The sequence below is a fragment of the Ochotona princeps genome, chromosome 2 (assembly GCF_030435755.1).
Source record: "Ochotona princeps isolate mOchPri1 chromosome 2, mOchPri1.hap1, whole genome shotgun sequence".
NCBI classification, from domain to species: domain Eukaryota; kingdom Metazoa; phylum Chordata; class Mammalia; order Lagomorpha; family Ochotonidae; genus Ochotona; species Ochotona princeps.
This window is the reverse complement of record NC_080833.1, coordinates 128,321,635-128,330,500: the sequence shown is the minus strand read 5'-3', so window position 1 is coordinate 128,330,500 and position 8,866 is coordinate 128,321,635.

Here is an 8,866-nt window from a genome sequence, read left to right as displayed (position 1 = left end):
AAAGTAATCTTACCCTTTTTTCTTACTTGTCTTAGAATAGTTTCCTTATATTCACTTGAAGGTAGCTTGAGAACCACATGTCTGGGTGAGGATTTGTTTGGATCGTATCTACTCGGGGTTCTTTGTCCTTCCTGGATTTGTGCTGGATTTATATTTCCAGTGTTCTGGAAGTTCTCCTGTATTATCTCATTGAACACCTGTTGCAAGCCTGTCTCCTTTTCCATTCCTTTGGGAAGGCCTATTATTCTAATATTTGATCTTTTGAGGTTGTCTTTCATTTCCTGTATGGACCTATTGGCTTTCTCTAGATTTGTCTCCAACTGTTTAATGAGCTGCTGCCTTTCATTCTGAATGTCTTCCAGTTCGGATATTCTGTCCTCTGCTGTGTTCATTCTGTTGGTTAGGCTTCCAATTTTGTGCTCTATATATAGGATTCCCTTTTTGACTTGGTTTATTTCTGCAGTGACATGGTTTTTGAATACCTTGGACTCTTCCCAGCGCTTCTCACTGTCTCTGATGAATTTCATCACTAGTTTCTTAAAGTCCTTATCTGGTATTTCCTCTATGTCTTCATCTTGCATCTCAGATATTGAGGTTAGTTTTTGGTTGTATTGGGAGGGAGTGCTTGATCTTTCTTCTGGGTCATTGCTTTTTCTGATACTTCTCATTGTGTTTTACCTCCTGTTGTTTTGGGATTTTAGTGTCTGACTTTTTTTTCCAAAGCCATTGCCCTCAGTTCCCTGAAGTGCCTCCCCACTGCTCAGTAGCTCCGAGAGAGTGCAGAGGGAACCGCAATGGGGCTGTGGGACTGGGGCTCAGAAGTCCCCACACCAGCTCCAAACAGTGGAACGGCTGCTAGAGCATCCACTGGCTCTTACCGCTAGACGTAGCCTGAGCTCCAGAGGCCGGGCAACACTCGGCAGAAACCCACGACCTGGGCAGAAGAACAAGCCAGAAGAGGCACGGCTGCGTGCTCCCCACAGCCCTGCGCCCCCCAGGACTCCGCTTCCATGGTTGAGAAAGTGCAACTGAGGAAGTAGCCTCTCTCAGGCAGAATCTCCTGCTGGGCCCAGCGGGAGAGGCCAAACCAGAGCCGGCTCAGCCAAATTGGCCAGACAGGCTCTCCCAGCAGGAGCCCGCCCAGAAAATCCTGCTTGTGTTAGTTAGTGGGAGGCGGTGCTGCCTCTATCAGCGGAGCAGCACCTGAGAGGGAATTCCGGAGCAGCACTCCCGAGCGGGAACTCCGGAGAGCAAAGACTGGTGCTGAGGCCCGTGGAACTCTCCAACACAGCCCGGGGCCAGGGATCCCAAGGCTCGAGCAGCAAAGGCCCACACGGAGGAGGAAGTCCTCAGTGGGGCAACGCCCTGAGATGGTAGAGAAAGCCAAGCTGTGCAAGTCTCCTGCGCTGCACCACTCGGGGGTGCCCCGTAGGAGCCCTGTGCCCTGGCTCCCACACAAGTTGGAGTGTTCAGTTCTTGCACAGCTTCAGACTGGGAGAATTCCGGGGGAGAGGGGGCACTGAGCAGGATCAGTCTCAGTATGGTTCTCTCAGGGAGTGAAAAGCCCGAAAATTTTTTTCTTTTTAGACCCTGGCGCACTCCACCTCTCTGGGTTCCTGTGCGTCCCGGCGTCACCGGTGTCCACTCCACAACAAAGCTAAGCCAGGTGCCTCTAGGGGCCCGTGTTACTCAGAGCGCCAAGCAGTCTCACAGCTTTGGTTGTTGGAAGTTCCGCCAGGAGGGGATCGGTCGCTGCTGCTGGTAGGGGCCTTCGCAAAAGGCAACCCATCCCACTGTCTCCGGCCGCCCTGGGTCCTCTGGGCTTCCAGCTGATGCGCCCCTTTCCCGGGATGACTCACCACATTTTAGCCGGGTCTTTGTGTTTCCTGCGTTCCTTCTATGGATTTCTTCCGAGTTATGTGTTTCTTCTTGGATGCTTGATGTCCAGGGAGCTTCTGGCACTCCTTCCTGTGGTTCTTTGGTCCGCAGATCTCTCTCCAGCCGCACCCTGTCTCACTTTCAGTGCTTCCCTTTCTATGCCTGTCCTCTCAGGTCGGCCATTTTTTCCGTCTCCCTGATGCAATTGTTATATTTTCTTTTTTTCTTTATCATTGCTGTTCTTTTGTTAAAGGTCAGTGAAAGGGTGAGGTCAGCTCAGCCTTTGAATGAACAGAGGGTCTTTACAGGAAACCTCTTTTTATCTTGTTAAACTATTTTCTTTTCTTAAATATAAGTGCCAATTTAGGGTATATATTTAAAACCATTTTCCACTATGAAATCCCAACATTAGCCTCTCTTTAGATGATGTTTTATATACATTTTGCTTACGTGGTGGAAAGTCACAATGTGTCATTCCATGTCATATAGCAGTTTGAGACTGAGCAGTAAATAAAATCTTTGTACCTCTAGGATTGCCATTTGAATCTAGGATATTATAAGGATATTTCCTCAGGAGAACATTACACATCCTAGGGGAACTTCCAGGACACATATGAGTACATGCTAAGAGGATTGGGAAGAATATAGGCTCAAATGCACCACTGTATGCTTTTAGCTGTGTGTCAAGACCATTTTACCATCACTTGATTAATAAAATCAGTTTCAGAGGTTATACCAGATAAAGATATGATGTCACATTTGTAGAAAAATAACAACACCATCAAGAAAATTTCATGAAATATCAGAGAGGCGATCAAGTGTCCATACAATGGGTTGAGGCAGCAATGAGGTGATTAGAGAGACATTCTGCCAGGCCTTGCCATGCAACCAGAGACGCCTCACAGCCTTGTTAACTGTGGAGCCATACTTCTTACACCTTTGTGCCATCTGCCCCGACTGCATATTTGTAGAATTCTTCCCATGTTGAAGACAAAGTTCTATGAAGCCATGGGATTAAGACCCAATTTGATATGCATTTACAGCACAGCTTTCACTCCTGTTCTCACACACATCTTATCTGAATGCCATGCATCCCAGTAACAATCTTTTCTCAAGTTTTCAAGCTGGTACATGGAATCTATTCAACAACCACATTGTTTCCGAAGTTATTTCCAAGAGTAGAATTCTTCTGAAACTAGAATAGGAATGTTGCACCTTCTGGTATGCAATGTTCACCCATACCTTTCTCTCCACAATTGTAATATGCAGTCATCTTACAAATGTGAGCAAGGACAGACTCTGATTTTTATTGAAACTTTTCTTGAAAGGAACTGTATGCTAAGAAAAGTAGTTTGTACCACATTTCATAGACCATGAAACATTTGTTTTTCTGGGAACTCAACACATTGATCACAACTGATTTGTTCAAGGAGCATTTCACTACCCATACTACTTTGTTTTTTCTAAGATTTAGTTTATTTTCATTTCAAAGTCAGAAACAGAGAGAGTAGGAGAGACAGAGAGGAAGATCACCTGCCCAGTGATTCACTCCCCAAGTGACTGCAATGGCTGGAGCTGAGCCAATCCAAAGCCAAGATCCAGGAGCCTCTTCAGGGTCTTCCTCACAGGTGCAGGGTCCCAAGGCTTTGGGCTGTCCTCGACTGCTTTCCCAGGTCATAAGCAGGGAGCTTGGATGGAATGCGGGGTTGCCAGGATTAGAACGTATTCCTATATGTGATCTCAACAATTCAAGGTGAGAACTTTAGCTACTAGGCCACAATGCTGGACCCCATGCCTCATTCATCATTCTCATGCAACAGTTGAAATACATGTTGTCACTGATGTTAGTTCAATGAATCAATTTAGTCTTTCCATTTGATAGTGACTGTCACATTCTTTTTCTTCTGTGAGATCAGCAAGTGTCGCCTGTTACCAGAACTCAATCTATGTTACTTACACCAAAGCAAACACAAAAAGAATGAGTTCTGGAGTAAGCAGAACTCCTCTGTTGTAGACAAGATTATATGAAGTCATGGCATCCAAGTCGAATTTGATATGCATTGACAATATGTTTACATTCTCTTAGGACACAAAAGTCATATGAATGCTATGCATCTGAGGAAATATCTCTGTCCCAAATATTCAAACTCAGCATAGAAAAGGATGCTATGCCCTCTGGAATGTTGTTTCCACCAACATTGGTTTTTACATGTGCATAATATGCCATCAGCTCTTAAGACACAGTGCTATTAAAAAGATGAATTTATCTACGAAACAGAGTGTCTAACTAGTTCGGTAGAACTTCCTCCTTGGTTTCACTGTGAATATGAAACAGAAAACTTTCTCACAAAGTTTTCCTAAGACTTGCTTGCCTGCCATGGGCCAGGTACCTTGGCTAAACAGGCTATTCGTCTACCCTTCCAGTGGCAGAATCCATGTAGGCACTTGTTCATGTCCCAGCTGCTCCATGTCTGATCTGAGTCCATGCTTATGGCCTAGAAAAGCAGTGGACAATGGCCAAAGCTTGCTTGCTTTCTTTCTCTCTTTCTTTCTTTCTTTCTTTCTTTCTTTCTTTCTTTCTTTCTTTCTTTCTTTCTTTCTTTTTTACATTTCTGATGTGGGTTAATGCTTTAAGACTTAATGATTTTTATTTTAAAGTCAGATATACAAAGAGGAAGAGAGAGAGAGAGGAAAATCTTCTAAGCACTGATTTGCTCCCCAGGTGGCCACAATGGCCAGAGATGAGCTGATCCAAAGCCAAGAGGCCAGAGTTTTCTAGGTCTCACATGAAGATGGAAGCTCCCAAGGCTTTGGATGGCCCAAGTATTCTATACCCTGCAGCTACACAGGAGACCCAAGTAAGCACTGCTTCAGTTCAGTTCAGTTCTGCTCATTGTGGCCTCTCTTTCTCTCTGTAAAGATGCCTTTTCAAATCAAAATAATTTTTTGTTACAAAAATTGTTGCCTGCCAAAGAATTGTCCTGAAATTTATTGAATGCTGTGTTTTCTTTGTGTTGATATTCTATCAAGACAAAGGTTTAATACACTATTCTCTGTGTATTCACAAGGAAGGTTTCAATGCTGTCATTACGTAACTCTTTTAAAGGATGACCACAGATCCTTGGAACCCTGCAGCCACATATTAAACCTGGAATAGTTCCTGGCTCCTGACTTTCAATGGCTCTGCCACAGCTATTAAGGCCATTTAGAGAGTGACTGAAGAAATGGAAAATGTTCTGCTGTGTGTCTCAGGCCTTTTTTAAAAAAGATTTATTTATTTATTTGTTTATTTATTTATTTATTTATTTATTTATTTGAAAGGCAGATATAGAGAGAGGAGAAGAAACAGAGAGGAAGATCTTGTGTACAATGATTCACTCGTGAAGCAGCTACAACAGCTAGAGCCAAACCAAAACCAGGAGCTGGGAGAATCTTCTGGGTCTCCTACATGGGTGCAAAATACACATACTTACTTACATAGGAAATATAAACTGCATTGAAGCAGAACTTGAAAAACCAAATCAACCAATGAACAAAATTCACAAGGAAAACTTCAGTCCCAGACTTGTACAATACTCCAGAAACTCAAGAAAGAAAAGCACTGCTTCATTTCCAAGATGTTCACAAAGGAGGATAAAAAACCAAAAAGAAACCTGTTTGACTTTCTTGTCTGAGTTCAGCATTACTTAGATGACACAGTAGTGTCAGGACTTGAACTAACAAAGTTAAAAAAGCTTTATGAAAAAATCCACAAATATTTTAAGCAAATATTTTAAGCAAACTATGGAAGCAGATAAAATCAGTTAACAATTAGGATATTCAAAGAAGATGATAAGTGGTTAACATTCCAAATTAATTCAGTAAGTAATTCATATGGAAGCCAAATTTTTAAGAAATATTTATTTATTTTTATTGTAAAGGAGGATATACAGAGAGGAGGAGAAACAGAGAATAAGATCTTCCATCTGATGGTTCTCTCCCCAAGTGAGCATAAGGACTGGAGGTAAACCAATCTGAAGCCAGAAGCCAGGAGCTCTTCAGGGTCTCCCACATGGGTACAGGGTCCCAAGGATTTGGGCCGCTCTCAACTGCTGTTCCAGGCCACAAGCAGGGAGCTGGATGGGAAGCAGCATCACCGGCACTTACAGGTGATCCTGGGTTTTCAAGGCGAGGACCTCAACCATTATGTTGTCACACCGGACCCAGGAATGCAAAATTTTAAAAAGTCCATTAGTATCAAATGTTAAAAAAAGTTGCTTAAATAAAATTCAGCTCCTAGTGATAAAAAGAACCTGCTAGCAGAATGACAGAAAATGACAATTTTACTACTATAACTGAGGCTACAATGCATGTATAATGACCAGCATTGCTAATATATAACACTGAGAGTCTTTCCCTTGAGTCAACCTAGACAAGGTTTCTTCTTCTCATTTTGTCTGTTAAACATTATTCTGGATATGTGATTGGGAAATTAAACACAGAAACAAAATTGTATGCATAGTGGCCAAGTTCTAAGCAGCAGAACTACCAGTCTGTACCAATGACCCTAAAATTTGTAGAGATAATCCAAGAGATTCAAAAACCAAGGAGAACCTGAGAAGAGAATCAAGCAAGGTTTCTATATACTAATCAGACACAGATATGGAATAACATCGAAATACAAAATACAGACCACAAAATAAACATCGGTAAGAGAAATGACATTGAAAAGATTTATTTTCAAATATCTTTCCGTTTTATAATTTGAAAAGTCAAATGGGGGGCCCGGCGGTGGGGCCTAGTGGTAAAATCCTCGCTTTGAATGCCCCGGGATCCCATATGGGCGCCGGTTCTAATCCTGGCATCCCCACTTCCCATCCAGCTCCCTGCTTGTGGCCTGCGAAAGCAGTCGAGGACGGCCCAAAGCTTTGGGACCCTGCACCAGCGTGGGAGACATGGAAGAGGTTCCTGGTTCCCGGCATCAGCATCGGATTGGCACAGCATCGCCCCGTTGCAGCTCACATGGGGAGTGAAACATCGGATGGAAGATCTTCCTCTCTGTCTCTCCTCTTCTCTGTATATCCGGCTTTCCAATAATAATAAATCTTTGAAAAAATAAAAAAAGAAAAAAGAAAAGTCAAATGGGGCCCAATGCGATAGCGTCGTGGTTGGAGTTCCAGCCTTGAACTCACTGGGATCCCATATATACGATGGTTCTGATCCCATCCAGCTCCCTGCCTGTGGCAGGGGAATGCAGTCCAGGAGGGCCCAAACCTTTGGCACCCACATGGGTAGTCCGGAGGACACTCCTCTCTCCTGGGTTTGGATTGGCTCAGCTCCAGCGTTTCAAGCACTTGGGGAATGAAACATGCCATGGAAGATCTTCCTCTCTGACTCTCTTCCTCTCTGCATATCTGCCATTCTAATAAAAATTAAAAATGGGCCCGGCCGTGTGGACTAGTGACTAAAGTCCTCACCTTGATTGCCCCTGGATCCCATATGGGCGCCGGTTCCAATCCCGGCAGCTCCACTTCCCATCCAGCTCCCTGCTTGTGACCTGGGAAAGCAGTCGAGGACGGCCCAATACTTTGGGACCCTGTACCCGCATGGGAAACCCAAAAGAGGTTCCAGGTTCCCAGCTTCGGAACGGCGTGCACCGGCCTTTGTGGCTCACTTGGGGAGTGAATCATTGGACCGAAGATCTTCCTCTCTGTCTCTCCTCCTCTCTGTATATCTGACTTTGTAATAAAATAATAAAATATATCTTCAAAAAAATATTTAAAGAAAAACATTCAATGAACCAACGTCAAAAAAACCAGCACAAAAAAGAAAAGTCCCAAAACGTAGTGAACATTCAGTAAATTGTAACAAATTTTTGGGGTTGTCACCCATTTTTGGGATTCTAGACTTGAACAGGATCTTGAACTACAGAGGGAGGAGAGAGGCCAGCAGGTGGACTTACCTTAGAGGTGACAGCAATCCAGGCTTTTGGAAAGCTGAGCTGCAAAAGAGGAGGTTGAGGTGAAGCCCCGCCCCTTTGCCACCCTCCCACTGAAAAAGCAGGTGTCCGCCCTTAAACCCAGGGCCATTCTCATTGGCTGCGCTTGTTCTGACGGTTGTGCAAGTGGCCAAATCACGCGCGACCTTGAAAGCCCAGAGAAGAAGGTGGGCTGATGTGTTGAGGTTCCGCCATTCCTGCTTGGCTGGTTCTGCATCTGAGAGAGGCCCAGGGAGCTGAGCCAGTGCTGCCCTGTGAACTCCCTGCCCCACAGGAGCCCTCTGGAGGACACTGGACTCCTCAGGAGCTGGGAAGTGGTGAGTGTGTGAGCACATCTCCTTAGGCCCCAGGGCAGGAGGGGACAGGAGGGGGACCTTGTTGTCCCACTCTGCAGCCCTGACCTTGAAGCTTAGGACTCCCATCTTTCCAAATTGTGCAGTGAGGAGGGGAGAGTGTTGGTCTGATTTTCTGTCTGTCTCTCTCTGGGAAATTGAGATTTCTGTTTTCCTTTGGTCTAATTCAAAGCTGATATTTAAGGATCGGTGCAGAAATGATTGAATTCTTGGTTGTCTCAGCCTTCCCTAGCTAGGAAGGAAATCCGTTGCAAAGGCTTGAATAAATGCCAGGAGAATGTGCTTGGGGTACCAGAAATTTCATTTTACTTCAATAAAATTGTCAGTCATAGGGTCTTTGTACCCACAAAGAATTTTGGTGAAGGAGCAATTCTGATGGCCAGAGCACTTAACAATTTGTGAGAGTATTTGGTTTAATGAAAAGTTATTTTTGCACTCAGTATATGTCACAAGGACCTTAAGATGATAGGGATTTACTGGAACAAAAGAGTAGCCCTGATTCTGTATAACATGCCCACCCAGAGCCAAGATAAGCTAAGGTTAAGGAGATAGGTTCCTAGATAACTTCTTAAATGGGGTAAAAGATCAGAGAGAGCTAACACCTGCTCTCCACTGACATTAACCTGCACCTGTGTATATAGTTTGTGCCTTGACTCTG